This window comes from Tamandua tetradactyla, chromosome X, assembly GCF_023851605.1.
Source record: "Tamandua tetradactyla isolate mTamTet1 chromosome X, mTamTet1.pri, whole genome shotgun sequence".
Lineage (NCBI taxonomy): Eukaryota > Metazoa > Chordata > Mammalia > Pilosa > Myrmecophagidae > Tamandua > Tamandua tetradactyla.
In genome coordinates, this window is record NC_135353.1 from 63,806,176 (window position 1) to 63,823,270 (window position 17,095).

General features: G+C 36.2%; 1 protein-coding gene and 2 pseudogenes across 1 annotated transcript in view; 2 read left to right on the plus strand and 1 right to left on the minus strand.

The window, feature by feature from the left end:
• The window catches only part of NCBP2L (nuclear cap binding protein subunit 2 like), a 106,231-nt gene that overhangs the window by 59,384 nt on the left and 29,752 nt on the right, over positions 1–17,095 (minus strand).
• LOC143671859 (eukaryotic translation initiation factor 1A, X-chromosomal-like) lies at positions 2,854–3,281 on the plus strand (annotated as a pseudogene).
• Positions 12,261–12,695, plus strand: LOC143671406 (mitochondrial import receptor subunit TOM20 homolog pseudogene; annotated as a pseudogene).

Here is a 17,095-nt window from a genome sequence, read left to right on the forward strand (position 1 = left end):
GCAGGGTGCCTCGAATTGCTAAAAACATCTTGAGGAAAAAAAACGAAGCTGGAGGTCTCACGCTGCCTGACTTTAAGGCATATTATGAAGCCACAGTGGTCAAAACAGCATGGTATTGGCATAAAGATAGATATATCGACCAATGGAATCGAATAGAGTGCTCAGATACAGACCCTCTCATCTATGGACATTTGATCTTTGATAAGGCAGTCAAGCCAACTCACCTGGGACAGAACAGTCTCTTCAATAAATGGTGCCTAGAGAACTGGATATCCATATGCAAAAGAATGAAAGAAGACCCATATCTCACACCCTATATAAAAGTTAACTCAAAATGGATTAAAGATCTAAACATTAAGTCTAAGACCATAAAACAGTTAGAGGAAAATATTGGGAGATATCTTATGGATCTTACAACTGGAGGCGGTTTTATGGACCTTAAACCTAAAGCAAGAGCACTGAAGAAGGAAATAAATAAATGGGAACTCCTCAAAATTAAACACTTTTGTGCATCAAAGAACTTCATCAAGAAAGTAGAAAGACAGCCTACACAATGGGAGACAATATTTGGAAATGACATATCAGATAAAGGTCTAGTATCCAGAATTTATAAAGAGATTGTTCAACTCAACAACAAAAAGACAGCCAACCCAATTACAAAATGGGAAAAAGACTTGAACAGACACCCATCAGAAGAGGAAATACAAATGGCCAAAAGGCACATGAAGAGATGCTCTATGTCCCTGGCCATTAGAGAAATGCAAATCAAAACCACAATGAGATATCATCTCACACCCACCAGAATGGCCATTATCAACAAAACAGAAAATGACAAGTGCTGGAGAGGATGCAGTGAAAGAGGCACACTTATCCACTGTTGGTGGGAATGTCAAATGGTGCAACCACTGTGGAAGGCAGTTCGGCGCTTCCTCAAAAAGCTGAATATAGAATTGCCATACGACCCAGCAATACCATTACTGGGTATCTACTCAACTGACTTAAGGGCAAAGACACAAACGGACATTTGCACACGAATGTTTATAGCAGCGTTATTTACAATTGCAAAGAGATGGAAACAGCCAAAATGTCCATCAACAGACGAGTGGCTAAACAAACTGTGGTATATACATACGATGGAATATTATGCAGCTTTAAGACAGGATAAACTTATGAAGCATGTAATAACATGGATGGACCTAGAGAATATTATGCTGAGTGAGTCTAGCCAAAAACTAAAAGACAAATACTGTATGGTCCCACTGATGTGAACCGACATTCGAGAATAAACTTGGAATATGTCATTGGTAACAGAGTCCAGCAGGAGTTAGGGTAAGATAATGGGTAATTGGAGCTGAAGGGATACAGACAGTGCAGCAGGACTAGATATAAAAACTCTAAAATGGACAACACAATAATACCTAATTGTAAAGTAATCATGTTAAAACAGTGAATGAAGCTGCATCTGAGCTATAGGTTTTTTTTGTTGTTGTTGTTGTTTTGTTTTTTGTTTGTTTTTGTCTGTCTGGTTGTTTTTTTTGTTTTTTTTTTTGTTTTTACTATTATTATTACTTTTATTTTTTTCTCTATATTAACATTCTATATCTTTTTCTGTTGTGTTGCTAGTTCTTCTAAACCGATGCAAATGTACTAAGAAACGATGATCATGCATCTATGTGATGATGTTAAGAATTACTGATTGCATATGTAGAATGGTATGATTTCTAAATGTTGGGTTAATTTCTTTTTTTTCTTTTTTCCGTTAATTAATAAAAAAAAAATTCAAAAGGGAGCACAAATAGTTGTATTACCCTATTGTTGAAACATAATATGCATGTGAACAAGTGCACACACCACAAGTAAATTTTACAAAGTTAGCATATCAATGCATCCACAATAAAAATTAAAAAAAAAAGAATATTCATTGCTACTTTGTTTGTGATCCTCCTAAGTGACCTCAACAGAGGAGAAACTATTAAATAAACTGTGGTGCCTCTGTCAATCAAAAAAAAAAAGATACCTCCAGAAAACCGCTTTTGTTACTCAGATGTGGCCTCTCTCTCTAAGCCAACACCACAGGTAAACACACTGTCCTACCCCCTACGTGGGACATGACTCCCAGGGGTGAAATCTCCCTGGAAATGTGAAACAGAACTCCTGGGATGAGGTGGAACCTGGCATCATGAGATTGAGAATGACTTCTTGATCAAAAGGGGGAAGAGACAAATAAGACAAAATTTCATGGCTGAGAGATTTCAAATAGATTCAAGAGGTCATTCTGGAGGTTATTCTTATGCATTATGTAGATATCCCTTTTCAGTTTGGGAAGTGCCTGAACCCCTTGAACTGTAATCCAGTAGCCTGGATTCTAGAAAATGATTGTATAACTATATACTTTCTATGGAGTGACCATGAGATTGTGAAAACCTTGTGACTGACACTCTCTTTATCTAGTACATGGACATAAGTAAGAAAATAAAGACAAAAAATAAATAAATATGGGAAATTTTGAGTGTTACTTTTTACTTTATTTTTATTCTTATTGTTATTATTTTTGGAGTAATTAAAACATTCAAAAATTTATTGTGGTGATGAATGCACAACTACATGATGATATTGTGAACCACTGATTGTATACTTTATTCTGTGGTATGTTACTATATTTCGTTAAAATTGCATTTTTAAAAAATGAGGGAGAGGCCATTTGCCGCCACCTAGTGTTGACTAGCACATGAGCATCCACCTCCCGAATCTGCTGCCTCCTGCATCTGCTGCCTCCTGAATCTGCTTCCTCCCCTCTCACTTAACCTTCTCAGAGCAGTTGCTGCTGACACCCTACCGGAAAGGGAGTTAATGATGCCACGATTCTGCTGTCACGCCTTGCCCAAGAATAAAGGTAAGGAAGGCAAATACAGGTGTAGAGGTAAAAATGAGAATAGATCCGAAAAAGAGAGAATTAGTGTTTAAAGAAGATGAACAAGAGTATGTGCAGAAAATCAAAATGTTGGGAAATGGATGATTAAAAGCAATGTGTTTTGATGAAGAGTTATGTCACATAAGGAAAATTGAGAAAAAAAAGTTTGGATAAATACCTCAGACATTATTTTGGTTTGTCTATGGGACTATCAGGATAACAAAGCTGATGTAATTTTAAAATACAACACTGATGAAGGTAGGAGGCTGAAGGCAAGCTTCCAGAGCATGCTGAAATAAATGAAACAGATACATTTGGTCCTGGAGATGATGATGATATTAACGATAATGGTGAAGATGATGATCTCTAAGTTGAATTCAGTGTTTTATATTACAGATTTTTTAAGCACTGTTCTTCAGTTTGGATTTCACCTACCACTTGTTCAGAAAACTAAATTTTCATTTAGTGAAAGTGTACTTTGTTAAAGCAGTTCAATGCCTGATTTAAAGTATTTATTATATTTCTTTAAAAACTCATGACACTGAAGTATCTCCAGTGAAGTATTATCTCCAGGGACCCATCTGGAGGTTGTAAGTTTTGGAAAGTTTCCCTAGCACATGGAACCTTTATAGAATCTTATATATTGCCCTATGTATTCTTTAAGATTGGCGGGAATGATTTGGGTTGCGGTTTGGCTGGTTATGATAGTTAGCAAGGTGTAACTGAAGCTTGCATAAGAGTAATGTCCAGAGTAGTCTCCCGCCTCTATTGGAATTCTCTCAGCCACTGATACCTTATTTGTTACACTTCTTTTCCCCCTTTTGGTCAGGATGGCATTGTTGATCCCATGGTGCCAGGGCCAGGCTCAAGATATTCTCTTGTGAATTTGATAAAATTTAAGGAAGGCAGAAATATATACCTGAAGTCAAATGATTGGGGTATTTTCATATTTATATAGCCATGGGTATTTAATACTAACTGTGACATCTCATACATTCATTTCACCCTTTTTTGTTGCCACTATCATTAAAAAAACAAAAAGCAATTCTAAAATGCAGATTTTAAGACACTGGTTTGAGTAACATTCTTTCATGTGTAAGATTAGTAGCTGCAAATATTGGGTTATAATCAATTATCTTAACTTTAGAAATATGTATACTTTAGTTGGCAGTGTTTTTACTTAAATGTAAATCAAACACAGATTTTGATGGCAAGATACATAGAATATTTTTACTACGCAAAAAGGTTATGTTAAAAGATGTAATTTTATTTCTTAAATACATGCATTGTAAGCTACAGTTTTGAAAGTTATAAACCTTAAATTTGAAATGTATAAATTAAGCTTTTGTCAAACTATTAAGCCTTGGGAAAGGGAGGAAACTCCAACTTCATGAAAAGATGTTTTCTAATTTCTGAATGGAACAGCTACATTCACTTAGATCTATAATTTTAAAATGTCATGTCAAATATTTTTAAAATGAGAGTGAGCTCAAAATATTCACAGATAAATAGAAACTGAGAGAGTTCCTCAACAAGAGATCCGACCTACAAGATTATTAAAGAGAGTTATCTAGATTGAAAGGAAAAGACAGGAGAGAGTGGCTTCAAATATGTGAAGAAGTGAAGATCTTCAGTAAAGGTGACGAAAAGGGTAAATGCAAAACCCAATAGTACTGTATTTCAATATACAACTCTACTCTTTAATTCCTGTAAGTGTCAGAATACAATTAAACAAGAAAAAACATATTTTCATATTTCTTGATAATGGATCTGCAGAATTTAAAGAGGTAAAGTGGGACAAAAGAACATACAGAAGGGAAACAGAGGAATATGAGAGCAGAAAAAGTGTATGGTATTGAACTAAGTTTGTATGTTTGCAAATGAGTTGGTTATAGATGTAGGTTCTGTAATATAAACCCCAGGATAACCACAAAGAAAATATTTAAAATATATACGGACAGAGAAATGAGAAAGCAATCAGTGAGATACATAAGAAAAGATCAACTATAAGGAAAAAGAGGTTGCAATAAAGAAAAATAGAAACAAACAAACAAAAAAGGATAAAAACCAAAGGACAAAGTGGTTGAAGTAAGTACTGCCTTTACAATAATAACACTGAATGTTAATGGATTACACTCCCCAGTCAAAACACACATATTGGCAGAATGTATTTTTTTAAAAAAAGCATTAGCCAACTGATACTTATTTATAAGAGACTCATCTTAGATCCTCTTTCGGTTCTTTAATGCTGCCAGAATGCAGTGTAGCAGAAATAGGTTGGCTTTTATAAAGAGAATTTATTAAGCTGCAAATTTAAAGCTCTAAGGCTGTAAAAAAAAAGTCCAAACTAAGGCATCTAGAGAAAGATGCCTTAGTTCAAGAAAAGCCAATAGGTCTGTAACACCTCTGTCAGCTGGGAAGGCATGCGGCTGGCATCTGCTTGTCCTTTGGCTTCTGGTTTCAAACAGCTTCCCCAGAGGTGATTTTTTTCTGTATCACCAAATGTCTGGGTCTCATATTGGCTTTGTTGACTCTGAATTCTCTCCAAAATATTCCCCCCCCCTTTTTTTACATTTAATTTACCCAGTAAATTAATATAATTAATGTATCCACCATAAACAATATTAAATCAGGATGAAAGAACATGGCTTCTCTGGGGTATACAACAGTTTCTGGCACAGACCCCAAGACATAAATAGATTGAAAATGAAAGGAAAGAAAAAGATATTCTATGCAAACAGGAATCAAAAAAGAGCTAGGTAGCTACACTAATGTTGGACAAAATCAATTTTATGTCAAAAGCTGTTATAAAAGACACGGAAGGACATGATACATTAATAAAAGTAGTAATCTACCAAGAAGAAATAACAATTATAAATATTTATGAACAAACAAAAATTTAAAAATAAAAATAAATATTTATGCACCTAGCCATGGTGTCCCAAAATACATGAGGCAAACACTGGCAACACTGAAAGAAGGAATAGACACTGCTACAATAATAGTTGGAGACTTTAATACACCACTCTCACAATAGATAGAACATCTACACAGAAGATCAACAAGAAAACAGAGAACTTAAATTATATAATAAATGAATTAGACCTACAGACGAATACAGAATATTGCACTACCAAACACGAGGATATACATTTTTCTCAAGTGCACATGGATCATTCTCCAAGATAGATCACATTTTGGGTCACAAAATGAGTCTTAATAAATTTAAAACGACTGAAATTATACAAAGCTCTTTCCCTGACCATAACAGAAAGAAGCTGGAAATCAATAACAGATGGAGATTTTGAAAATTAATAAATATATGGAAATTAAATAACACACTATTAAACAATCAGTGTGTCAAAGAAAAATTACAAGGGAAATCAGTAAATATCCTGAGAGAAATGAAAACAAGAACACAATATGTCAAAACTTATGGGATGCAGCAAAGGCAGGCAAAGAGGGAAATTTATATGCTTACATTCAAAATGAAGAAAAAGCTGAAAAGTCTGATTGCACATCTGGTGGATCTAGAAAACTAACCCCAAAGCAAGTGGAAGGAAAGAAATATTAGAGCAGAAAAAAAAAGAGAAATAGAGAATAAAAGCAATAGAGAGCATTAACAAAATCAAAAGTAGATCCTGATACATCCCAGAGTGACTTGGACAGAGAATAAAAAAGTATTTGCAAAGTCCCCTCAGGGGACTGGGGAGAAAGGAGGAAATAATAAACTTCCCCATCTAGGGAATTCCTGATATTCTCACAAGCAGTGGGGACAACCAATTCAATAGGTTGAGCCCTCAATCTTGGGGCTCACCCCTATGAAGCTTATTCCTCCAAAGGAGAAGCTACCACTATTTATAATTATGCCTAAGAGTCACCCCCAGAGAACCTCTTTTGTTGCTCAGATGTGGTCTCTCTCTAAGCCAACTTGGAAGGTGAATTAATTGCCCTCCCCTCTCTGTGAGACATGACTCTCAAGGGTGTAAATCTTCTTGGCATGTGAGACAAGACTCCCAGGGTGAGCCGGAACCTGGCATTATGGTATTGAGGAAACTTTCTTGACCAAAAGCAGGAAGAGAGAAATGAGACAAAATAAAATTTCAGTGGCTGAGATATTTCAGAGTCAAGAGGTTATCCTGGAGGTTATTCTTATACATTATATAGATATTCCTTTTTAGTTTATGGTGTATTGGAGTGGCTGGAGGGAGTTGCTTGAGGTTGTTGAACTGTGTTCCAGTGGCCTTGGTTCTTGGAGATGATTGTACAATTATATGGCTTTTGCACTGTGACTGTGTGGTTGTGAAAACGTTGTATCTGATGTTTCTTTAGTCCAGGGTATGGACAGATGAGTGGAAAATAAGGATAAAGAATGGATAAATGATAGGGGTGGATAAGAGGTAAGAAAAAATGTGTAGATGGAAATACTAGTGGTCAGTGAGATGGAGGGGGAAGGGGCATGGGATGTATGAGTTTTTTCTTCTTTCTTTTTATTTATTTTTCTGGACTAATGCAAATGTTTTAGAGATGATCATAGTGATGAATACACAACTATGTGATGAAAAAAATCTAAAGTAAACTCTTTGAAAAGATCAATAAAACTAACAAACCCTCAGCTAGACTGACAAAGAACAAAAGAGAACATGCAAATAAATAAAACCAGAAATGAGATGGGAACATTAATATTGACCCCACGGAAATAAAAATGGATCATAAGATACTATGAACAAATGTATACCAACAAATTAAACAAACTAGAAGACATGGACAAATTCTTAGAAAAACACAAAAAACCTACAATGACTCAAGGAGAAATAGAAGAGCTCAACAGACCAATTACTAATAAAGAGATTGAATCAGTCATCAGAAACTCCCAACAAAGAAAAACCGAGGTCCAAATGGCTTCACAGGTGAATTCTACCACATTCCCAGAATTAATATTAATCCTCCTCAAACTCTTCCAAAAAACTGAGCTGGAGGGACCACCACCTGACTCATTCTGTGAAGCCAACATCACCCCAATACTGAAGCTAGATAAATATACTACAACAGACCAATTCTCCTATGAATATAGATGCAAAAATCTTCAACAAAATACTTGCAAAACGAATCCAACACCACATTAAAAGAATGATACACCATGATCGAGTGGGTTTTATCCCAAGAATGCAAAAATGGTTCAACAGGAAGCTAAGTATAGAATTGCCATATGATCCGGCAATACCATTCCTAGGTATCTATTCAGAGGACATGAGGGCAAGGATACAAACGGACATTTGCACACTAATGTTTATAGGAACATTACTTACAATTGCCAAGAGATGGAAACAGCCCAAATGTCCATCAACAGTGGCTAAACAAGTTGTGGTATATACATACAATTGAATGTTATGCAGCTGTAAGACAGAATAAAGTCTGGAAGCATGTAACAATATGGATGGAACTTGAGGACATTATGCTGAGTGAGATTAGCCAGAAATAAAAGGACAAATACTGTATGGTCTCACTGATATGAACTAACATTAATGAGTGAACTTGGAGAATTTCAGTTAAGAACAGAGGTTATCAGGAGATAGAAATAGGGTAGAGATTGGTGATTGGAGCTGAAAGGATACAAATTGTGCAACAGGACTGACAGCAAAAATTCAGAAATGGATAGCACAAAACTACCTGATTGTAGCACTATAATGTGAGTACACTGAATGAAGCTGAATGTGAAAACGATAGAGGGCTGTAGGCACATATGAAACCAGACGGAAAGACAGATGATAAAGACTGAGATGGTGTAATCTAGGAATGCCTAGAGTGTACAACAATAGTGACTAAATGTACAAATTTAAAAATGTTTTTGCATGAGGAAAAAAAGAAGAACAATTTGTGGGTTTCTTTCTTCCTAGGAGATTCTCCCTGAGTAGAAGGCATGTAATTTTTCAATTATGCCAACATTTGAAGGTTTCAGAACAAACCAATGGGATATCTGCTAATTACACAGGACACCTTTATATTTCCATATGAGGAAATTTAGTTTAGATATGTTTCCACTGCTTCTCTTGGTTAAGGCTCTTCTGCTACCACCCAGAAATATGGAATCAAAGGTACTTTTAGGACAGATGTTTTAGTCCATCTTGTAACCCTTAATAATTCCCCTTTAATATAGTGATTTATTCATGGCTTTATGGCTGGGTACACAATGGAGAAGTATTTTCACACACCTATTGCATTATTTTAAAAACTCACAAGAGAAACACGAACATTTGTGCTGACATTTTCCATTATACTTTGTTTCTTAACCTATTGTTGAAATACAGTATGCATGTAAACAAATGCACGTACCATAAATAAATTTGACAAATTTAGCATATCAGTACATCCACAATCCAGATTAAACAACAACAAAATTGAAATATTAGAACCCCCAAAGAATCCTTTACTTTCCCTTCCACTATGAACTGCCACACACAACCCTAAAAAGCATACTCTTTATTCTGACTTCAAAAAGCATATATTGTTTTCATTTATTTTTGTACTGCATGTAAGTGGATAGCTATGCACATTATTTTGGGGGTTGAGTTCATTCACTTAATACACTGTCACATGTCATTCTGGATTGCTCACTTTCATTTTTTTATACAATTTCATTTTATGAATATTATACAAATCAGTTATGCCCTACTGTATCGTTCCTTATTAGGATCAGCTTCAATTTGGGGGGTATTCTAGTTTGCTAGCTGCTGGAATGCAAGACACCAGAGACGGACTGGTTTTTAATAAAAGGGGATTTATTTCGTTAGTTCTTCAGAGGAAAGGCAGCTAACTTTCAACTGAGGTTCTTTCTTACATGGGAAGGCACAGGGTGATCTCTGCTGGCCTTCTCTCCAGGTCTCTGGGTTCCAACAACATTCCCTGGGGTGATTTCTTTCTGCATCTCCAAAGGCCTGGGCTGAGCTGGGAGTGCCAAGATGAGGTATGCTGCTTGGGCTGTGCTACGTTGAGCTCTCTCATTTAAGCACCAGCCAATTAAGTCAAACATCATTCACTGCAGCAGGCAGGACTCCTAGCTGACTCGCAGATATAATCAACAACAGATGAGGTTCACATGCCATTGGCTAATGTCCACAGCAATAGAACTAGGCACTTTCACCTAGCCAAGTTGACACCTGAATCTAACTACCACAGGGGGGTTATAAATAGTGCTGATATGAGCATTCTAATGCATGTTTTGATGGAAATTACATGTAATTCTGTTGGTAATATTTCTTGCTGAGTCATAGTGTATGCATATTTCACAGTAGTAAATAATGCTAAACAGTTTTCCAAAGTGATTACACTAAAGTACACTTGTACCAGCAGTGCATGATAATTTTCGGTGTTCAATATCCTGTCATGAATAGCCATGTTACCCATTCATAAGGATATGGATGGGTCTCATTGTAGTTTTCATTTGCATTATTCAGATGTTAAAGAAATTGAGAACATTTTATATGTTTAATAGCCATTTAGAATTTTTCTTTGAAAGTGCTCATTTAAGTCCTTTGCCAATCTTTATATTTGGGTTTCATGCCAATTACTGATTTGTAAGAGTTCTTTTTACATTCTGCATTCAAAAAAAGGTTCTACATAAGGAAATCAATTAATATATGACATTACCTCCACAAAACAAAGGGAAAAAACACACATAATCATCTTAATTGATGGAGAACAGGCATTTGACAAAATTCAGCATACGTTCTTGTAAAACCCCTTGAAAAAATAAGAATAGAAACAAGCATCCTCAACATATTAAAGGGCATATATGAAAAGACTCACAGCTAACAGCATACCCAATGGCGAAGAACAAAAGCTTTTCCAGTAAGATCTGGAACAGACAAGAAAGCCCATTGTCACTGCTGTTATTCAACATTGTGCTGTAAGTTCTAAGCAGAGCAGTTAGGCAAGGAAAAGAAATAAAGTGTATCCAAATTGGAAAGGAAGAAGTTAAACTTTCATTGTTTGCAGACAACATGATCCTGTAAATAGAAAGTCCCGAAAAAATCAACAGCAAAGCTACTAGACCTAATAAACAAATCAAGCAAAGTGGTGTGGTTGATCAACATGCAAAATCAGTAGTGTTTCTTTCTATACACTAGTAATGGTCAATCTGAGGAGAAAATAAAGAAAAAATATATTTAAAATTACAACTAAAAAATCAAGTATAACCAAGAATATAAAGGACTTATATACAGAAAATAACAAAGCTTGGCTATGAGAACTTAGAAAGATCTAAATAAATGGAAGGACTTTCTAAGCTCATGGACTGGAAGACTAAATATCGTTAAGATGTCAATTCTATATACTATTGTGTGATGATATTGTGAGCCATTGATTGTACACCATGTATGGAATGTTTCTATGTTAAGAATGCTCGTGTTTGTATGTTATTTTGACTTGTCAATTTAAAAAATAAAATTTTAAAAACAAACAAAAAAGTGTCAATTCTACCAAAAATGATTTATAGATTCATTGCAACCCCAATCAAAATTCCAACAGCCTACTTTGCAGAAATGGAAAGGCCAATTATCAAATTTATTTCAAATGGTAAGGGCCCAGATAGCCAAAAACATCTTGAAAAAGAATAATTAAGTTAGAGAACTTACACTTCTCGACTTTAAAGTCTAGTTAAAACAGCATGGTATGGGCACAAGGACAGACATATAGACCAATCGAATAGAATTGAGAGTTCAGAAATAGACCCTCACTTTTATGGCCAATTGATTTTTTTACAAGGTGTCCAACTCCACGCAACTGGGAAAGGATAGTCTCTTCAACAAATACTGCTAGGAGAACTGGATATCCATATGCAAAACAATCAAGGAGGACCTCTATCTCACACCATATACAAAAATTAACTCAAAATGGATCAAAGACGTAAATATAATTGCCAGGACTATAAAACTCCTAGAAGAAAATGTAGGGAAACAGCTTCAGGATCTTCTGTTTAAGTCTCTTAGACTTTACATTCAAGCACAACCAAAAAAAGGAAAAATCAATAAATGGAACCCCACGAAAATTAAAAATGTTTGTGCATCAAAGGACTTCATCACAAAAGTGAAAAGATAACCTACTCAATGGAGAAAATATTTGGAAAGTTCATATACAACAAGGGTTTAATATCCAAAAAATATAAAGAAATCCTACAACTCAACAATAAAAAGACAGCCTAGTTTAAAAGTGTGCAAAAGCTGCATCCCTCACCTGAGGTGGTCAGATTTGAGCGGCGCCGTCCCGCTGGAGGTTTGTCGGCCGAAAGCTCCTTCACCGGCTGCCCCCGCCGCTCTCACCGCGGTCCTCCTCACTCCCCGGTCTAGAGAAAATGGTGGGTCGGAACAGCGCCACCTTTGCCGGTGTATGCTGCGCCCTTTTTATTGGGTATTGCGTTTACTTCGACCGCAAGAGACGAGTGATCCCAGATTCAAGAACAGGCTTGAGAGCGAAGAAAGAAACAGAAACTTGGCAAGGAGAGAGCTGGACTTCCCAAGTAACCTGACCTTAAACATGTTGAAGCTGTTCAGGACTTTTTCCTTGAAGAAATACAGCTTGGTGAAGAGTTACTAGCGCAAGGTGAATATGAGAAGTGTGTGGACCATTTGACAAATGCAATTGCTGAGTGTGCACAGCCACAGCAGTTATTCCAAGTATTACAGCAAACTCTTCCACCACCAGTGTCCAGATGCTTCTGATTAAGCTCCCAACAATTAGTCAGAAAATTGTAAGTGCTCAGAACTTGCCTGAAGATGATATGGAATGAAAAACAAATATCGGCATAATAAAATCTCAATCTAAAGTATTTTAAAAATTCTTAACTTGGAAGATGAACCGGTCTGGGGTTATAGGGGCAAATATGCTTTGATACGGACTGTGTACCACACTGAAATATACCAAAGTTAATTTTTACTTTGACTTGATCCATTTGTCTGTTTTATTTATTTTTCCCAGTGAAAAGTATATTTTGATAAGTATTTTTCATTTTATAAATGCACTATGAGTTAACTGAAATATCATGGATTTTGTTTCTTCCTAAAATGTGTAATTAAAATGTACATAGAGGACAGGCCACAGTGGCTCAGCAGGCAGACTTCTTGCCTGCCATGCCAGAGACCTGGGTTCGATTCCTGGTGCCTGCCCGCGCAAAAAAAAAAAAAAAGTACATACTTATAAAAAAACTTAGGTTTAAAGTACCCAGTGCTCAGTTTTCAAAAATAAGGCATACAAAAAAGTATAGAACAAAGCTGAAGAATGCATTTTTTAAAAGCTAGTACATTTTGCTATATATCAGAAAATTGTATGAAAACTTGATTGTTTATCAAAACTGAGGTTTAATCGTCAAGATTTTTCCCCCTTTTAATCTTTCAAACATAAATATATTTGTGAAATGTGAGAAAAAAGTATGCAAAAGAGTTGAATAGATCTTTCTCCAAAGAGGATATACACATGCTTAAAAAGTATATGAAAAGATGTTCTACATCACTACCTATTAGGGAAATGCAAACCATTTCACACCCATTAGAATGGCTACTATTAAAAAAAAAACAGAAAATTACAAGTATTGGAGAGTATGTGGAGAAATAGGAACACTCCATTGCTAGTGGCAATGTAAAATAGTGCAGCTGTTGTGGGAGACAGTTTGGTGGTTCCTCAGAAAGCTAAGTAAAGAACTACCACATGACCCGGCCATCCCTTTATTAGGTACCTACCCAAAAATTCTGCCAATGTACATAGCAGCATTATTCACAATTGCCAAAAGATGGAAGCAATTCAAGTGTCCATCAACCGATGAATGGATAAATGAAATATGGTATATACATACAATGGATTGTTACTCAGCCATAAGAAGGAATGAAGCTCTGGTTCATTTGACAACATGGATGAACTTTGACGACATTATGTTGCGTGAAATAAGCCAGACACCAAAGGACAAATATTGTATGATCTTACTGATATGAAATATAATAAGTAAACTTAAGAAGTTAGAATGCAAATATAGATTACCAGGACCTAAGTTGGGGGTAAGGAATGGGAAATTAATGCTTAATTTATACAGAATTTCTATTTGGGTTAACTGTAGTTTTGAAAATGGATGGTGGCGATGATAGCACAGCATTGTGAGTGTAATTAACATCGTTGGATTATATATGTGAATGTGGTTAAAAGGAGAAATTTTAGGTAGAATATGCCTTATTAGAATAAGAGTTAAAAGATTAAGCATTGGACTATACAGCACAGTGAACCCTATTGTAAATGATGGACTATAGTTAATAGTACAATTATAAAAATATTCTTACATGAATGTACCACTTTAATGTGTTAATAATAGAGTGGCATATTGGAGAAAATATGCACCCTAATGGAAACTATGAACTATGGAAAATAGTAAAATTATATTTTTTCAGTTGTAACAAAGGTACCACACTAATGCAAAGTGTTAATAAGAGGGGGCATATGAGAATGCTGCATTTTTCACATGATTTTTCTATATGCTGACAACTTCTCTACTTAAAACATTTTTTAATTGGTCGTGGTATTAGGATTGGAGAGGAGAGGAGAGAGGGGGGAGAGGTCAGGTTCACTTTGTAAAGCCTGGATTTGGGGAATAACCCTAACCTGGTTTCTAATTGTACTATCTGCGTAACCTTTGTCAAGCAGATTTTTCTGGGGATTAAATGAGATACTATGTACAAATAGCAGGGGATCAATAAAGAGTAAGCATTCTTGTTGTTCTTAATAATATTTAAATGCATGGGAAACTTGTAAAGTAGGGGGATTTCCTTAGTGTTATGCCATCCCTCACATTTTATTCTCCAGTAACGCTGAACTGCTTTTAATCCATACCCCATCTATATAAGGTGCCCTGTTCTCACCCCAGACCTATGTTCCATATTCTCCCTACCTAAATTGCCCTTCCCTCTTTCCAGTGCTAATCTCTCCTCCACACTACCATAGCACATGTGCTCATGTCTCTGTCTCTATCTCTCTCTCTCACACACACACACTCCAGGACTCTATCATCTTTTCATCTTTTACTATTTTTAGCATATTCGTCTGTTTACATATCTTTTTCTGCAGCTAGGCCATGAGTTCTTTGAGGCATTGGGCCATGTCTTTTACCCTTGAATTCCCACTAACACTGTACCTGGCACAGGGCAAGTGCAAAGTAAATGACTGTTGCATGACTTCATCTGACAAGGTGGCGCTTCTTATATTCCCTTCCTGCTCTACCCAAAAAGCCGCCAGCTCTGTCTGGAAGAGGGGCTCCCTCTGCTCTCTGAGTTTATGGAAGAAAGTTTTGCTACTTGGAGTCTTTCCATCAAACACAGTATATGTTAGCAAAGCAAGGCTTCACAGAGGGAGCCAAGGAGGCCCTGCCCAGTCAGCCTTCTCGAGGAGGTATGCTATATGTCAATACAAGCTGAACTTACATGCAAATGCACGGCAGCTTTCTGAACTCTATGTTTGAATTATCTAGATTTTCTTATATCTAAATTGTATTTTGCTCTTGATCAGCCTGAATATAGCATGCAAAGCTCTACTGAATTATTAATAGTACTGCTTGAGAGCAAGGACTACAACAAGGGAAATGTCAAGGGGACAAAATCTTGAGTTTAACAATGCCAAATGCCAAGAATGGAATACTGCGATCAAGGACCCATCCCAAGGTTACACACAGGAGGACTCCAGAGAATATGGAAGGAAATGACGCCAGCAGTTCTCAAAACACAACTTAAATAAACATTTATGGATCTAATATATTTTGTAATAATAATATTTAACATAAAATAATTATAAACATGAGGAAAATCATAAACAGTGTAATTTAAAAACAATTCAGTAGGCTATAAGACCACACAATGGATATGAGATTTCATATTTTATTACCTCCTCTGGCTTTTACCTAGGAATATTTTTCTTAAAGACAAAGAAAAAATAAAAGAAAAAAATGAACACATATAAAGGATTGGATTTTGAGAGAATAAATAAAAAATCCTCAGAAGTTTTATGAGAACATATGCTGTTGGTCTGAGTCTTTCACCTCTGATCTTGAGATCATGTCAAGAGCCAGGGACACTCCTCCCTACGTTGGACATGACATCCAAGGGTAAAAGTCTACCTGGTGGCATGGAAGATGACTCCCAGGGAGGAGCCTGGCCCCGGCACCATGGGATCAACAATGCCATCCTGACCAAAATGGGGAAAAGAAGTGCAACAAATAAGGTATCAGTGGCTGAGAGAGTTCAAATGGAGTCGAGAGGCTACTCTGGAGGTCACTCTTATGCAAACTTCAGTTAGACATTGCTACCTACCATAACTTGCCAAACCCTAACCAAAACCATTCCTGCCAATCCTAAAAAACACCTAGGACAATATATAAGATTCTCCAAAGTTCCATGAATTAAATTTCCAGAAACCTACAACCTCCACATGGGTCCCTGGACCAGAATAGTCCTGAAATTTAGAGGGGCCAGGCTTTCCAGGATATCAACTCATTCCCATCTTCCTTTCCCAAATTATCGACATCCCCTTCCAAGATGAAAAATTTAGAATGGCCATAGCCCAAATACCCTAAAGAGTGGGAGAAAGATCAAGGGTGATGGTGGAGTTATACAGAGAAGGTCAGGTTTAACAAATGATTATAATTGCTGAATCATTATAATGATATTTTCTTTTATCTCCAGTATCTTAGAGCAGCTAGAAGTGAAAACCTAAAATTGTGGAATTGTAACCCATACCAAACTCTGAAATCTGTTCTATAACTAATTGTTGTGATGTACTTTGAAATTTATTGCTTTTTTGTATATATATTATTTTTCACACACAAAAAATTTTAAAGCCGATTGTGATGATAAATGTGGAGCTATACATTGATATTGTGAATCACTGATTGTACACTTTGGATGACTACATGGTATGTGAATATATAATATATATCAATAAAAAATAAACAATAAAGAAGAGCCAGGGACAGAGCTTGTTTCTAGCTTCCTGACCACTACCCAGAGAGTGTGTTGCTCCCTCCATTTCTTCAGATTGTGAAGCCCCATATAAGACCTTCAGGGCCTTGGGACCCGGGATTAGTTGGCCATCTTTTGCTCCTAATCAGCAGGGCTGATGCTGGTGGCCCCTGTAGGAAATTTCAAATCTCCACTAGAAGAG